This window comes from Peromyscus leucopus, chromosome 6, assembly GCF_004664715.2.
Source record: "Peromyscus leucopus breed LL Stock chromosome 6, UCI_PerLeu_2.1, whole genome shotgun sequence".
Classification (NCBI taxonomy): Eukaryota; Metazoa; Chordata; class Mammalia; order Rodentia; family Cricetidae; genus Peromyscus; species Peromyscus leucopus.
In genome coordinates, this window is record NC_051068.1 from 36,460,152 (window position 1) to 36,478,054 (window position 17,903).

A 17,903-nucleotide genomic window follows, 5' to 3' on the forward strand; every position below is an offset into this window, starting at 1 on the left:
TTCAAGAAACTTCAGATGTCATCAAGAGAAAATACTTTTTCCTGTCACTTATAAAATGTCTTTAACTTTTTCAAAGCATTTCCAGGCTATGTAATCTTATTTTGTTTCTACTTCTTTCTGGTCCATGGATGAAATGATATTATTGCCTCTTCTGTTCCTCAGGAAATGGAAGCATGAGAGAAGAGTTGCAGACGGTACTTATTGAGAGGCCATCATTTCTAGATAGCTGTCCACTGGATCTGTTTATTTTCTTTTATTTGTTTATTCTTCTCTCATATATTACAACTGGACCACAGTACACCCCCTCCCCTCTCTCCTAGATCCACTCCTCTGACTCCCTTCAGAAAAGAGCAGGCCTCCCAGGGACATGGACCGAACATGGCATAACAAAATACAATAAAACCAGGCACAAACTCTCATATCAGGGCTAGGCAAGGCAACCCAGTAGGAGGAAAAGGGTCCTAAGAGCATGCAAAAGAGTCAGGGACACCCCCACTCCCACTATGAGGGGTCCCACAAGAACACCAAGCTGCACAACCATAACATATATGCAGAGGACCTAGTCCAGACCCATACAGGCCTTGTGATTGCTGCTTCAGTCTTTGTGGACCCCTACGAACCCTGCTCAGTTGATTCTGTGGGCTGTGTCCTCCTGGTGTCCTCTACCTCTCTGGCTCCTACAATTCTTCCTTCCCCTCTTCCACAGGGTTCCCTGAGCTTAAAGGGGAGGGACCCAATAAAGATCTCCAATTTGGGCTCTCTTCTCCTGATGTTTGGCTGTGACTTTCTGCATCTGCTCCCATCAGCTGCCAAAGGAAGCCTCTCTGATGACAGTTGGACTAGGCACCCATGTGTGAGTATAGCAGAATATCATTAAGAATCATTTTGTTAATTTATTTTTCTATCCTAGGTCTCTGGGCTATCCAGCTTCTGGGTCCTGGTCATGTAGGCAGTGTCAGGCATGTGCTCCCTTTAGTGGTGTGAGCCTCAGGTTAGACCAGCCATCCGTGGGCCACTCACACAAGTTCTGAGCCTCCATTGCCCTAGTACAGTTCCCAGACAGCATAGATGGTAGGTTGAAGATTTTGTGGCTGGGTTGGTGTCCCAGTCCCACCTCTGGAAGCTGCCTGGTTACCGAAGATGGCCGGTTCAGGCTTCATATCCTCCACTACTAGGAGTTCTCCATAGAGTTGCCCTCATAGAATCCTGACAGTTTCTATTACAGTAAGTTTCCACATTGCCCCCCAAATGCCCTTCAATTTCAGTCTTCTCTTCCCACACTTTCTCCTCCCACTACCCTCACCTTATCCTTCCTGTTCCCATTCCCACCTGCCCTCAGTCTACCCACAAAATATATTCTATTTTCCCTTCCTAGGGAGAACTATGCATCCCTCTTAAAGTCCTCCTTGTTACTTAGCCTTTCTAGGTCTGTTAATTGTAGCATGATTATCATTTACTTAACAATATCCACTCTTAAGTAAGTAAATACTATGTTTGTCTTCCTGAGTCTGGGGTACCTCACTCAAGATGATTTTTCTGGTTCCATACATTTGCTTGCATCATTTCATGATGTCTTGCTTAAAAAAAAAAAAAAAAAAAAAAAAAAAAAAAAAAAAAAAAAAAAAAAAGCTGAGTAATACTCCATTGTGTGAATGTACCACCTTTTTTTTTTTTAATCCATTCTTTGGTTAAGGAACATCTAGTTTTTTTTTTTTTCCAGTTTCTGGCTATTGTGAATAAAGCTGCTATGAACATAGTTAAGCAAGTGTCTTTGTGGAAGGATGGAGCATCCTTTGGGTATATGTCTAGGAGTGGCATAGCTGGGTCTTGAGATAGATGGATACCCAGTTTTCTGAGGAACTTCCATATTGATTTCCAAAGTGGCTGTACAAGTTTGTACTCCCACAAGCAATGGAGGAGTGCCCCCTTGTTCCACATCCTCAGCAGCATGAGCTATCAGTTGTGTTATTGATCTTAGCCATTCTGACACATGTAAGATGGAATCTCAAAGTCCTTTTGATTTGCATTTCCTTGATGGCTAAGGATGTTGAACATTTCTTGTGTTTCTCAGACATTTGAGATTCCTATATTGAGAATTCTGTCTAGATCTGTACCCCATTTTTAATTGGATTATTTCATTTGTTGGTGCCTAATTTCTTGATTTCTTTATATATTTTGGATATTAGCCCTCTGTCAGATGAGGAATTGGTGAAAATCTTTTTCCATTCTGTAGACTGTTGTTTGGTTCTATCAGCAATGTCTTTTGCCTAACCAGAAGCTGTTCAGTTTCATGAGGTCCCATTTATTAATTGTTGATTTTAGTGCCTGTGCTATCAGTGTTCTGTTCAGGAAGTTGTCTCTTGTGGCAAGGCTATTCCCCACATCTGTTAGCTTTAGTATTTCTCTGCTTAGTTTGAGGCTGGATAACCTGTCCATTGGTGAGAGTGGATTATTGAAATCTCCCACTATCAATGTGTGAGGGTCAACACATGCTTTTGGCTTTAGTAATGTTTCCTTTACAAACATTGGTGCCCTTGTGTTTAGGGAAGAGATGTTAAGAATTGAAAGATTATTCTGGTGAGTTTTTTCTTTGATGAGTGTGAAGTGTCCTTCACTGTCTCTTGATTAACTTTGAAGACTGTTTTTTATCAGATATTAGCATGGCTACACCAGCTTATTTCTTAGGTCCATTTACTTGGAATATCTTTTTCCATCCCTTTACATAGTTTTGTCTGTCTTTAATGTTGAGGTGTGTTTCCTCTATGCAGAAGAAGGGATGGATCCTGTTTTTGCATCCATTCTATAATTCTGTCTTTTTATTGGGGAGTTGAGTCTAATGACATTGAGAGATATCAATGACCAATAATTATTAGTTCCTGTTTTTGTTTTGTTTTTTTGGTGCTGCTGCTGGTGGTGATGTGTGTATGTGTGTTTCCCTTCTTTTGATTTTGCTGGTATGAGATTATGTGTTTCCTGTGTTTTCATGGGTTCAGTTAACCTCCTTGGGTTGGAGATTTACTTCTAGTACCATCTGTAGGGCTGGATTTGTGAATACTGATTAAATTTCATTTTATTGTGGAATATCTTGTTTTCTCCATCTACGGTGATTGAAATTTTTGCCAAGTGTAGTAGTCTAGACTGGCAACTATGGTCTCTTAGAACCTGTAGCACATCTTTCCAGGAACTTCTGGCTTTTAGAATCTCCATTGAGAAGTCAGGTGTAATTTTAACAGGCCTGCCTTTATATGTTATTTGGCCTTTTTCTCTTGCAACTTTTAATATTCTTTCTTTGTCTTGTGTGTTTAGTGTTGTATCTGCAGTTATCCTGTTTCTGCCTGGCTCCCATGGCCCTCAGACCCAAGTGAACACACAGAGACTTATATTATTTACAAACTGTATGGCCTAATGGCTTAGGCTTCTTGCTAGCTGTTCTTATATCTTAAATTAACCCATTTTTATTAATCTATAAGTTGCCACCGTGGCTCATGACTTACCGGTGTCTTTACATGTTGCTTCTCATCATGGCGACTGGCAGCGTCTCCCTGCCTCAGCCTTCTTCCTCCCAGCATTCTCCTCCCTCCTTGTCCCGCCTACATTATCCTTCCTGCCTGGCTACTGGTCAATCAGTGTTTTATTTATCAATCAATCATAGCAACATATATTCACAGCATACAGGACATCCCACAGCATAGTGTTTTAATTATTATGTGGTAAGGAGTATTTCCTTTCTGGTCCAATTTATTTGGTGTTCTGTAAGCTTGTACCTTTATAGGCATATCCTTCTGTAGGTTAGGAAAATTTTCTTCTATGATTTCATTGAAAAAAATCATTGGGTCTTTTATCTGGGATTCTTCTCCTTCTTCTATTCATATTATTCTTAAGTTTGGTCTTTTCATAGTGTCCCAGATTTCCTGGATGTTTTGTCTCAGGAATTTTTTGAATTTAATATTTTCTTTGACTGATGTATTTATTTCTTGTATGGTATCTTCAATGCCTGAAATCTTCTCCATTTTTTGTATTCTGTTGATGTGATACTTGTGTCTGCTGTTCCTGTTTGTTTACCTAGGTTTTTCATCTTCAGTTCTCTTTATTGCCTCTTTTTTCATTTCCAGCTCTTGAACAGTTTTATTTGCTTCCTTCAAATGTTTGTTTGCTTGTCTTTTCTTGGCTCTCTTTGAGAGATTTATTCATTTCCTCCAATTTTTTGTTTGTCTTTTCCTAAATTTAAGTGTTTGTTCATTTTCTCTTTAAGAACCCTATCATCTTCATAGGGTTGGTTTTAAGGTATTTTTCTTGTGTTCCAACTGTGTTTGAATATTCAGGGCTTGCTGTAGTAGGATAGCTGGGCTCTAGTGGTTACATATTGCCCTGGCTTTTGGTGAGTATGTTCTTAAGCTGGCATCTAGACATCTGAATTTGGGGTGATTATAAGTCTAGGTACTGTTTTCTGAGTTTGTCTTTGTTGGATGGGTGTTTTGTTCCCTGGTTCCTGTTTCTTCTCTGGTCTTCGGGCTGCAGTGCCCTGTGTTTGAGCAGGGGGTCTTCACCCTTGCTGGGGGCTGGACTTCTGGTGGCAGGTGTAGCCTCTAGTCATATGGAGGTGGTCTCCACCTGAGTCAGGGATTGAGATATGGTGATGAATAGGGGTGGGGGTTGAGGATATGGTGGCAGGCACTGAGAGAGTGGGAGAGGTGTGCCGGCAGGTGGCCTACCTGGAGTTCTAGCAGCTGGCATGGCCTCTGGAGCAAGGGGCTTATCTCTTAATTTTCAAGATTATCTTGAAGACTAGATACTGTTGTTATGATTTTCAGGCAAGAACAAGTCTCAGAAACTGTAAATTATCTGCTCAGTGTTACACAGCTACTGCAACATGATTGAAAAACCCAGGAGGTATGATTCCAAAGCCTCCTAAGTCAAACTGGCTTTGTTGAACACATTACAAAAAGGATTACTGTACATGCTTTCCCAACCTTAAAAGAATTCAGGTTTCCTGAATCCTAGCACCGTAAGAGGCAGAGAAAGTGAGAATCCAATATAATGAGATGCTTAGGGAAGATTATATGTCTCAGACTTAGGCTCGAATAACTGTCAAATAGCTAATAAACTTCTCTATGATGAAGGGTTTGGGAATGCTTAGGGATCTCATATTTAAGTTTTAAGAAATAAATGAGTTGTAACATTGGAAGTTATATAATAGATATTGTAAATTCGGTGTGTCTAAAGTCTTGATGATTGTGCCTGAACTTCGGTGTGCACATAAGAGTCATTCAGAGCTCTTGAGAAAGATGTAGTTGCTGAAAATTAACCTGTGATAATTCAGGTTCAATTGAAATCCAAATGAGTAAAGGGTGCATACCATGGACAAATATGTATGCCTAGTGCAAGCCCTATGAGTTAATTTTAGACTCTAGCTAGATTCACTTTTGGATAGTAAAATGTAGAACTGTGCAAAAGAGAGGGCTCTGGAAGCAGGTCAGCCCCGGGGGGAGGGTGGGGGTGACACACCCATGGTGGTTTAGTATCTCTGAGCTCTTCAGAGAAAAAGCTGCAATGAGAAATCTAAAGCAAGAGCAGAGGAGAGAATAGAGCCTGACTTCTCCATCAGGCTGAAAGGGTCTTTAGCGAGAGACAGAGACGAAGATTTCACCCGGAGATGGAGAGAAGGGTGATGAAGACCCCAGGTAGGTGGTTGAGGGGTTTAGTCCTTTTATTAATTAACTAATTATTTATTTTTTTATTTTCGTGTGTGTATGTTGTATTGTTCGTATACATGAATGTAACATTCTTGGAGGCCAGAAGAGGGTGTCAGATCCCCCACAGCTGGTGTTAAGGGCAGTTGTGAACTGCCTGACATGGAAGTTGGGAATGAACTCAGGTCTTCCACAAGAGCAGTTAGCACTCTAACCACTGAGCCATCTCTCTAGCCTTTGCTCAGACTTTTAACACGGGGATTTGATTTTCTGCATGTGGACATAGCAGACAGCCATGCAAAGCCAGTTGTTGTCTTCTGTTTCCCAAACTGTAACACATTTCAGGGACTGATCAGCGATTCTCCTCCCATGGAAAGTTTTTCTTAGATGCCTTAGCTTCTCCTCAGGAACCTTCTGATTTTAACCTGTGTTTGCCATTATTTTTTTTTTTCCAATTCTCATCTTCATGACTGATTGCATAGAGAAAAATACTCTGTGGTGACCATCTTGAAATTCTTAGTAACCTTATCTTTGAATTGTATGTACTTGAAGAAGATTGAGGGTATAATGGAGCAAATGTTGGGGCCTTGAAGTCCTGGTATAAGCATTCCCTCTTTTCCCCATGATACACTGTCCCCGGACAGTTTCTTAGCTGTAGGCTCCCAATTCCTCACTCCCTGGGCCACATGAAGCCCTTTCTCCACTCCTGCCTCACCGTCTGTCACATTGGCAGGCAGAAATCCAGGACTCAGCTGTTACTTTTAGCTTCTGACAGGAATGTAGGACTAGATGCAAGGAAGGTCAAAGCTAAGTGCGTACACCATCTTGGGGATGCAGCAAGAAGCTTACAATATAACCTGTGCAAAGTTCAAGAGGCAACTCTTGACTACTGCCAATCTCAGAGCTGAGCATGTCCAGGCGTGGAGACTACAATCCCTTTGAGGGTCACTCACTTGCAGTTCATTAAGACATTGGATCTGAAAGGAACAATACTGACTTGATTGGCCTTGCAAATCAATACTGGACCTGCCAAATTATACGTTTAGTCCTGGGTACAGGCTCTTTCTCAGAGCACAGAAGGGGCGGCTGACTTGGGGCAGCAGGAGCAAGGGTGAGGGTCTTTCTCATCCTCTCTATACCTCCTACATAATGTTAGCTGGGTCCAGAAGAAGTATGTTAAGATGTCAAAGAAGAAGACAGAGATTTCTTAAGCATTATCCTTGATCTCTTCTCCCATGTGTTATTCACCAAAATAGTTATGGGGATATCTCAGAGTGAAAAAAAAGAGAAAATATAGTCTGTTTCTCTAGGGTAGTAGCAAGGTCATGGAGAGTAATGAGGAAGGGGAAGGACTGTGACATGCCCAGGCCACTATCCAGCTGAAAGCATCCGGAGTATCCTTATGTTTCAGAATAGCACCTTTGCAATTGGTCGGACAGGCTGCCAATCTCCACCTGCCTAGTGAACAAACCTACCTAGTTCCTCTGCACTTTAGTCTCCTCATTGGTCCAATGAAGGGTGCCCTGAGGGTTAAACATGGCATACTTCTTGGCATGTACTTGAAGTCCTGTGGAAGCCATTTTTATAAGGAGAACCATTCATGGTCTTATTTCAAAAGACCTGAGATTGTTCTTCCTCACAGATACTTCAACTGTCAAAAACTTTTTCATACACGTGTTATCCAGTCCTCCAGTTAATATGCTTAATGGTACCTGGAGGACAAGTTAGCTGTGGCTCAACAATTACTGAGCAGTGAGGTACCTGGAAAGCACTCAAATAATTTGAAAACAAATTACTCTGTAAGCAACATTTTAACATGAAACAGATTTTAGAATTGGGCTGACATTAAATTTGAATAGAGGGAGAGGGAACACAGAGATATGAGCATGCTTCTCAGAGGCCAGCATCCCACTGGAGAGCAAAGAGAAAACAACGGAGCCCTCATTTCTCTTCCTAAGCAAGTGTGATGAAGACAGAGGCCTTGGGGTGTGCTCTTCACTTCACACAGCAGGAGCAGCCTCAGCTGACGCTAAGGACATCAGAGGGTTCATTGTCTATTTATTCTCTGTCACGACATGGCATGCAAACCACTGGGGTAAAATCTGGGACATTCTGATCTATTGCTTCTGAAGATACACCAGTACTGAAAGCTGGAAAGAGAATAGTTACAGCCATGGTGACATCCTGTCTAAAAACTCACTCTTCCTCTTCCTCTCATTCAAGGAAAAATAGCCATTGTGATGAAAATGAAATTAATTTAACATCTCTAGAAACCTGTCATTATTTAACTAGAAGTGAACCAATGAGGAAAGGTGAAGAAAGACTCCCCTGGTTAAATTGACTGGAACCTTCTGCAAGAATGGGGAATAATAAAATATAATTAAGACTAAAAGTGATCTGAAGCTTTCAATATCCAAGTACTTAATGGGACATGAAGACCATAGAAAGGTCAGCCACTCAGAAGTGACTTCCTGGTTTTAATATATAGGTTTCAAAAGATTGCAGACATCTTTAAATACATGTAACCTTCCACTTGGGAAGTAAAAAAATCATTGGTCAATTTGCTTTAAAATGCAATCAATGTTTTTTATTAGACTAAGAAATTCTTCAAGGGCAGGATGGAGGAAGCTATGATATTGGTGGGAAGGCACACTTGTGACTGTGTGTGTTGTATTGTGTGAGTGTGTGTGTTCACGTGTGTGTGTGAATGGTGTATGCAAATGCAGGTATATGTGTGTTTTTGGATGCTGTCCAAAAACGTGCATGCACAGAGGCCAGAGAAAGACCTCAAGAGTCCTGCTCTGTTCTCTTCACCTTATTTCTTTGAGACAAGGTCTCTTTCACACGTACCTGGAGCTTGTGACCCAAAGCTTCAGCGTTCCTCATCACTCCTTCCTATCACCAAGCCTATTTTTTAGTCTGTCCCCAAATCCAAAGACGGTGTGTGTGCATGCAAGAATGGATCCATCTCTTAGCATCTCTCCCAACGGGCCGTTATAGAAAGACTTCCGGTCCCTGACAGGTCTCCTGGCTCCATTTTTGCTCCACCTTTCTGTAGGCCACATCTAGTCTACAAATAGTCTGCTTACACCTTTAAAGGTATGCCATGTCGAGGAGAGTTACCAAAGACCTCCAGATGCACCTTGTGTGAGCTTTTCCTCAACATCACATCTGGGGGCTCTGGCTTCAACTTTTGTTCTTTTTAGTTTTACTCTGGCAGCTGCAAGTTACATCTCCTTCACTGTCTCAATTAAATGTCTCAAGTACACTTTTGCCTTAGGGTATTGTTTCTATGGTCCCTTCAGTTTGGAATGCTCTTGCCCATGTCTGTATGTGGTGGTTTGAGTGAGAAATGTCCCCCATGGGCTCACACATGTGAACACTTGGTCTCTAGTTGGTGGTGTTATTTGATGAGGTAGAGCCTTCTCGGAGGAAGTCTATCCCTGGAGGCAGGTTTGGAGAGGTCATAACCTTACCCCACTTCCAATTCACTCTCGGTTTTGTGTTTGCAATTGAAGGTGTCATTTCTCAGCATCCTTTTCCAGCCACCTGCTGCTATACCTCCCCTACCATTATTGACTCTCCCTCAGGAACCATAAGCCTAATTGTATTTTCTAGAAGTTACTCTGGGTCACAGAGTCTTACAACAGCAGCAGAAAAGTGACTAACATAGCATGCAACCAGCTCAACCTACCTCAGACAGTATTCTAACCTTGTCTGATGGTGGCCCTGTGTGACCACCCATGTCATCTCTTCTAATTTTTCTCCCTAGAATTATCATCAGCTGGCACAGATTTATGTTCTATTTTTTTTTCTCACTTCTACAAAAACACTGTGTACTCCTTCGCATGTACAGTATTTAGAATGTGCCTGGAGGAACTGGAGAGATGAATCAGTGGTTAAGAGCACTGGCTGCTCTTACAAAGGGTGTGACCAATTCCCAGCATTCACACTGGTGACTCACAATAGTCTTTAACTCTAGTTCCAGAACATTTAGTGCTCTCTACTGGCCTCCACTAGCACCGCATGCACATGGTGCACATAAACACATGCAAGCAAAATACTCATACACGTAATATAAAATAATAATTTTTTTTAATTTAACTTTTTCAAAGATTAAAATTATGCCAAGCGCAGAGCTGTTTATCATCAGGCATTTGTTTAATCAACAAGTTGTGTTCACAACTTTCCCATTGCTGTCATTTTGGTGAGTTCTACAACCCAGAGATCAGATTGTAAGTTGAAAGGGCTTGTAGACATACCATGTACTTGGTCAATTTGTGTGTCTGACGCATATTATGAGCTTTGTGGCTCTGTGTTCTCTTTTTTTGTTTAAATAAGTAACTGGGAACTGATTCTTAGATTCACATCCATCACAGTATTGCTGCTGCCTTTTTGAAAACGTCTCCTGCTTTGGTGTAATAGTCACTTCCTGCAAATTTTCCTTGGTCCCTGTTCCCCTCCCCAAATCCCCAAATACATTTGTTTTGGTGTACATTCCATGGCACCATTTTAACGAACGATCCAGAACACTTATCTTTGTTCTTGCTTAACTGTGACTCTTTCCCAGTGCTCAGCTGACCTATCCTAAGCTCACAGCCCATGTCAGTTACTATAGCACCAAGTACATGGGGCTTTAGACCACCTTTGTCAAATGGATTAGAGACTAAAAGAATGAGGGGGTAAAGGGGGAGTCTCCCCGCTTCAGGGACAGCCCTCAGTGCCCAACCCTCCAGCTCTCTTGTACTCTGGACCATGCTGCACTATTTATCACGGCAGCCACTGTGCAGTGTAGAAATAGAGGTGCAGTCCAAAAAGCTGTCTACAGTGCAGGGTAAGAGGGAGGAGGCGGGAGCAGAACTGCTTGCCTCCATTTCTGCAGCAAGCTCTTCATTTCAAGAAAGTATCTCTGACCAGACCTCAAGCCTCAAAATCGTTCTCAATGCAGCTCTGACACATCTTACCTCAGAGTTACTGCTACCGGTGTCGTCAGACCCCTAACCAGTTTGCTTGGCGTCTTGGGCTATGTAGCTCTAAGACTTACTCTCTTTACACAGCTATTTCAATATAGTATTGAGGACAAGACAGAAAATATGGTACAGTCAGAAGCCAGCCCCAATAAAGGCATAACCACCCTTGAAGATATTAGTTTAAATCATGATTTGATGAAGATCATAGACGAATTTCCTCCATTCAAGCTAAGAGTAATGAAGGAGTTCCCTACAGAAATGGGGGCAAGGCTTGCAAGTGTTTGTGTTTATCCTTAAGGTGGTTCTAACCTTCCCTCAACCTGGCAAAGACACTTAGACAACCCAGGATGATAGTCCAAGGCCCTTGGGATTCTCCTGGTGTCCCAGTGTCTCTTTCCTTCTGTGTCTCCAACTGGCCTGATTTGAAGTATTCCCTTCCTGGCAGCAGGACCAACGTACACAAGTGTGCATACAAAAATATGCAACTCTCCATCTTCCCTCAGAGGACAGTGTCTTTATAGATATCTCTCTTTTTGTGGATCTCATTTCTATCTTTCAGGCCCATACTTCCTCTCCATTGCAGTTGTCTACCAAGTAGATTAATGTTAAAACATTTGATGTGCCTTCTGACTTTTGCTTGGGGAGGTCTTCTCGAATGTTTCTTTCTCTGTTTCTTTATTCTGTGTAAGATTTTTGTGCTAAAGTAATGAGGAAAATTCTGTTGGTCTGTCTGGCTTTTTGCCTAGACGAAAATAATTTACAGACTGAATTTACTAATTTACTTGAAAAAAATCTTATCTGTATAGCAGTTATTGACTGTGTTACCATGTTTCCTGTGATATATGATTTTTAAAAAAATTCCAGGCTGCAGGGGCTGTGGACATTGCCATTTAACTATTTCTTGTCCAGCTCCTATAGATTTTAATAGCCTTGTTAATGCTGACTTACCCTCAGCTTTATTCGTAATAGTATTAAGGAATATTTTAAGATTTTTGAGCTAAGTACATGTCACTTGAAGTCTTTGCTTACTTGAAACCTTTAATTCATTCACAATATATTTATTGAGTATATACTATGTGCTAGGCACTACAAACTGGAGATACAAAGGCCAAAAAGCAACGAAGTACAGGGCTGGAGAGATGGACATGTGATTAAGGTCGCTTGCTGCTTTTAATGGAGAATCTGGCTATGGTCCCCACCACCCACATGAAGGTTTACAACCATCTATAACTCCACTTCCAAGGGGTCTGATAACCTCTTCTGACCTCTTCAGCCACCAGGCATGCATATGGTGCATAAACATGAAAGCAGACAAAACACCTATACACAGAAAGTAAAATAATTAAAAAAAAAAAAGTCATATGCTGATAGAAGACAAGAAAAGAAAACAGCAAACTGATGAGCAGGATGCATGTCATAAATGAAAGGATCTTGGACTTCAGGCATCTAATCCAGACTGACTACTGCTCTAGAGTATTGGTATGACTTTTTGTCTTGATATATTTGTTTAGAGATCTCAGCCATTTCTAAATGTAAAGTTTGGTAGTTCTAAGTGCATTCATATCAGAGTGTACCAAGGAGAGATAAAGAGTAGATATTTGGTGTGTTTTACATATTCTTGGGATTTCCAAGTATTGGATGTGTTTACTGAGAGTGATACTGTCTGCCTGACTATCTTATGCTTATCTTTCCTGCTATTTTACCATATGAAAAATGACTGTTTCAGTCTAGCTGATGAGATTTATTTATCAGTTTGTAAGCAAACTTCAAGCCTGCCCCCATATCTTTAGATGTATGATTCCTCATCTCTGAAATGCCCCCATTCTTTTCTGTATGCCCACAGCTTTGACCCACCTGCAGCTCAGGAACCAAGGCAAGCCCCACAGGGAATCTCCTTTTCTCAATGTCCAGACCTTCTACTTCAAGGAACTTATCTCATAAACAATGACTTTGTCACTCATTAGGCACCTGCCATACCCTACCACAGAAGGTTATTCTGCATTTTAAAGTATTTCTTTTTAATTTTTTACATGTATATTTTGTCCACATGTATGCATGTGCATCATGTGTGCACAGTGCCCATGGAGGCCAGAAGAGAGCACTAGATCTCTTGGAACTAGAGTTACAAACAGTTGTGAGCTACCATGTGGGTGTTGGGACCCAAACCCAGGTCTTCTGGAAGAACATTCAGTGCTCTTAACCACTGAACCATCTCTCCAGCCCTCTAGTGCTGTGGGATGGTCTGTATGTCAAATTGTTCTAATTGGTCAATAAATAAAACACTGATTGCAGTGGCCAGCAGGAATAAGTGGCCAGGAAAGGTGGGACAAGAGAGAGGAGAATTCTGGAAGCGGAAGGCTGAGCAGAAGAGAAACTGCTAGCACCACCATGACAAGCCATGTAAACATGGTAAGCACAAGCCACGTGCAAGTAAGATTTATGGAAATGGATTAATTAAGCTATAAGAACAGTTAGCAAGAAGTCTGTCACGGCCATACAGTTTGTAAGCAATATAAGTCTCTGTGTTTACTTGGTTGGTCTGAGCGGGTGGACTGGCGGTGACAGAGATTTGTCCTGACTGGGCAAGGCAGGAAAACTCTAGCTACACTCTAGTCTGCCTTGTGTGTCTAAATCTTACCTAATGGACTGAGTTACAAATCTCCCAATGAAAGGGACCATGCTTTACTAATAAATAATTTACCTTACACATGCACTTAAAATTTTGTTCAGCATTTAGCATAAGCAGAACATTAAATTCAACAGGCAGATACAGGCTTGCCCAAGAGAGTCTCACCAATGAGTGTTTTCTTACATTACCTCATTCCCCATTTGAAAGAAAATCTGTGCAGTAGTTGGAAAAACATTACTATCCTTCATTTGCAAAAAGGATATTAAAACTACCAAAACTGGTTTGCTAAAGGCAGCACACAAATGGGTTTGACTTTCCAGTGAGATGCAACAGAATGTTGAACTCCTAGAGACATAAAACGCTAGATCCCAACTCTGACAACTGTCTTCTAACTGGTTGGGGCAGGTTATTTGATATCTCAAACCATCAGCCACTTCGTCCATATAATCTGAAGATAACACCTGCTTTTTAAGGTTCTTAGAAAGAATTAATGAAATGTGGTGAGTCGTGTCCAGGGCCAGCAAGGCCTTACTAAATCATAACTACCGCTTCTATACCACTATTAGACATGTCTATTGCTATTTCACACCCCAAATACTTAACACGAGAATCTAGCAAACATCAGTTTCACACAGCTTGAACACCGACAGCTACAATAATGACTGGCCAGGCGAGACATGCCCACAGGTGCCACAGTGGTACAAGCATCATGGTAGTAACCTACCACTTTCTGATTGGATTTAAGGCCCAATACACAAGATGAAATAGTGCCGATATGGATTGGGCACTAGTAGTTGCCCAAGAACCTGGAGCTAGACATAGGGTTACAGGCCCTAAAAGAGAAGCTACTACTACCATTCTGCTAAGTGGACATAGTATTAAAGTGACTCTTAGTAACTTGTTATACCCATAGATTAGGTGCATCTCTCAACCTTCATCAGAGAAGCTCCTATTTGCAGACCTACAACAGAGCAAGGTGCATAGAATAAGTAGCTGCCAAATGTTCAGCCCTAAGTGAGACATTTTTATCACACCTCCACCTCCCAAGGCTCAGGGATCACTGTGGAAGAGGGGGTGGAAAGGACACAAGAACCAGAGGTGGTAGATGACTACTCGGAAAGAGTGTCTCTGGACACACACAGCTGGGCAGCTTCACATATGAACTCAGAGAGTTAGGATGACATCTGCAAGACTAATGCAAGCTCAGGCCAGCCCGAACCCAGATATGGAGAAAGGAGGTGGTTACCAAGTCCAGTCTCTAGCTGATCATTTACTGGTGATTGACAGCTGTTGGGAGAAGGAGAATCAGTTAGCTTAATGGTGTGACCCTGGTGCAAGTCAACCGATCTCTAATGGAAAGCCACACACCCAGGATCATACCTGCAGCACAAATTGGCTTGATGGGTTCATAAAATAAAACATAAAAGGAGAACACAGAGTAGGGTACCTTCTCCTAGAGAAGAGGAGGAAGATCTGGGAACAGTCGGGAGTGAGAGGTGAGTATGATGAAAACAGTGTACAAAATTCTCAAAGAGCTGATAAGAGAAGTATCTAGTGCACAGTAGTGACTTGTTAATGAATACCACTAATGATATCTGCACACTTATCTACAAGCAAGGCTGACACCCAGGCTCTAGATGTCAAAACAAGCACCAGTTTGTTAGTCTCCATCCTGATGAGGCCATCATCTGTGGTGATGGTGACCGCTGAGTCTGCTGTGAGATCTTTTGCTTCCGACCCCCGATCACGAGGCTGTGAGAGAAGTGTTTTGTGCTTTTCAGTGTCGCTTACCTCCTTCATTTTTAACCACTTGCACAGAAAAGCCTCTCACTCAAAGGACCTTTGGGTCAACATTGTTTCTGAGAATGTTCACAACACTTGGCATCTGACTCATTTAGAGATAAACGTGGTTGAGAACTCCCTGTAAATACCGTACCAGAAAGGCAGGTACCAGGGAAAACACCTTAAAATTGAGTTTAAGCAAACACTGACCGTGCAATTGATTTCTTTATCACTCTGACTCTGGAATCTCCATTTGATTATACTTCTGACAGGTCAGAATTTTGAACATGTCATTTAACTTAATTTAATTTGTGATCCTTGTTCAATAATCATGACTTGAGGCTAAAAGATGCTTTGAGGAGCAAGCGGCACAGAACAGTAAGTGAGTCGTTTAGATATCTCCCATTGAGCTGCTCTTCAAGGCTGAGGAATTTTTCACTGTATCCTGGGCATTCACATAACCAGACAGGTTTTGTAAAGAGGTGGACATAAGAGGAACCTCATTAAACATCCAGAGGCTAAGGAAACATAAAACCACTAAGCCAGAAAGGTTCGTGCCTGGAATTAACACTGCTCTCTGCATAAGGTGACATGCAACAACAGCATATGTGTAACACACACAGAGTCACTTTATACTGCCCCGTGCCGGGTGCCAGGGAGCCATTCCTACCAATAAAGGCCACTCACCCTCACTGCGGCATTCCTCAGACAAAGACGGTATTGTCAAATCGCAAGCTGGGGCCTGTACTGCTTGAGGGAGCACTAACCGTGATTAAGGGGCATAAAATGCAAGTGTGCACTTGTAATGAAATTGCCCTTACTTACTGCCTGGTTAGTGCCTGTGATTGCCACAGTATGCCTCTGTGATCAGCCTCAACATAATGAAAAATAGCAGCAAACCTTAGCTTCTCAGATGGTTTCTATTAGGAGGAGATGGAAGTGTTTTCAAAGCTGGGCTGGTAATGGGGAGGAAGCTGTGATGCAGAGAATAGCAATTGATTCTTATGCATGGATAAAGGAGGGGTTCTCCGGGTGAAAGATTTATCTTTGAAGGGCTCCCTACATACAAGTCTTTTTGATTTAATGTCTCTGCCCAAATGTCGCTGATGCTCCGTGCTTCTGACTAGCGCGTCTTTCTCAAAGATTGTATCATTTTCTCTGAGAAGTAATACGGCCTTGCTGCAGGTGCATATCAAGAGAGATACGCTTCTGGAATAGAATTAGAACACACAGGCCACCACCACCATCACTGCCATCACACCACACTGCACCATACCATGAAACAGGAATGCCATATCCTCGTACTTATTGTAATGAATTGTTTATGGATATGTGCAAAGGTTCCATGGTGAGGCTGTTCATTATAATGCTTTCTATTTAAAAATAAAATCATAGACCACCCAGCTAACAATAGGAAACCAGTTACGTAAATCATAATTCTGTACAACAGAAACTACTGTAGAAAAAGAATTACCTGTTGAGAATGTACAATGAGTAGAAAAATATCCCTGATACACTAAAATATATGCGTATATACAACAGACAATGAAGGGAGACGAATATACATTTTCATAAAGTGTGAATACTGACAATTTGAGTGGTGGATTTTCTTTTTGCTTCTTTGTTCATTTTGCTTAACAATTTAATGCAATATAATAGTTTAAAATAAGAACTCTTCATTTCTCTACAACAGAAAATAAAGCAACTGCTGCCAGAACACATGTGTGAACCAGCTTTAAGCCTATGGAATTACAAACATTTACCTGCACGTGTGTTATGACTCTTTCTCGATATATGTCATAGGTCCATATTCTAATTTTATTTCAGGTGATTGCTTTTCTCTGACCATCTTCAGAAAAGAGCCACACAGGATGCCGTCCATCGCTGGGGCTCTCTGAATGATACATTTATGATCACCCCATAATTGATAGCCTCTCACTTTTTCCTCCCAGCCTCCTATTGCCCCATCCTTCATGGCATCTCCACTCCCTGCATCACCTTTTTTCCCAGTCCTTACAAAGCTTGCCCGTTTATCAAGGCCCAGTTCAGCCTGGACTTTGTCAAGGTCGCTCTAAGTCTCTTTACTCAGAAATGGATTCTAATTTTTCATCTTTCTAGAGCTGCAACATACGTGACTTTAATTTTTCAATAAAGTGTAAGCTTCAGGGGGCAGAGACTTCATTGTCTTTCATATCTTCTCGCGATGAGAAACACTGACAAAGTATGCCTTAGCCAAAGAACTGAATATACAAATGAGTTACTCTAGTTTTCAGATTGTGGCGGGACATACATCTGAATGTCTGTTGAGGATATGACCAATCAATTGTATTACTGATCTAAATCTATAACCACAAAGAAACATAGACCTCTGGCAATTTCAAAATTTTTAAAAACAGCCATTTTTCAAGTTCAAATCGTGTTCACTCTTTACAACTAATTCTAATAGAATACATAACTCAGTGGGTATTTATGCAAAGCAAACACGGCAAGGGAGATGCTCCAGAGCATTGTAGATGCCAGTTTGTAATCTTTCCCCGGAGGAGCTCTTCTGGGAAGACTCACTATAGCAAAGGCCAGGAAAATGGTCACCGGTGATGACATCCTACTGAGCCATCTCCACTCGCTCCACATGGCCCACCTCTGGAACCCAAAACTGACATCTTGAGCTGGAAGCACTTTGTAAACCACAAAGGGCAAGGCAAATGTTAGTCATAATTATATTCCTATTCAGAGACTGCGCCTACAAAATGCTTGTGACACTGTCCTCGCGATTTGAGAAGACAAGTTAGGTATGCCTGAGTTGGCACTGCATGCGTTAATTTGCTTTCACAT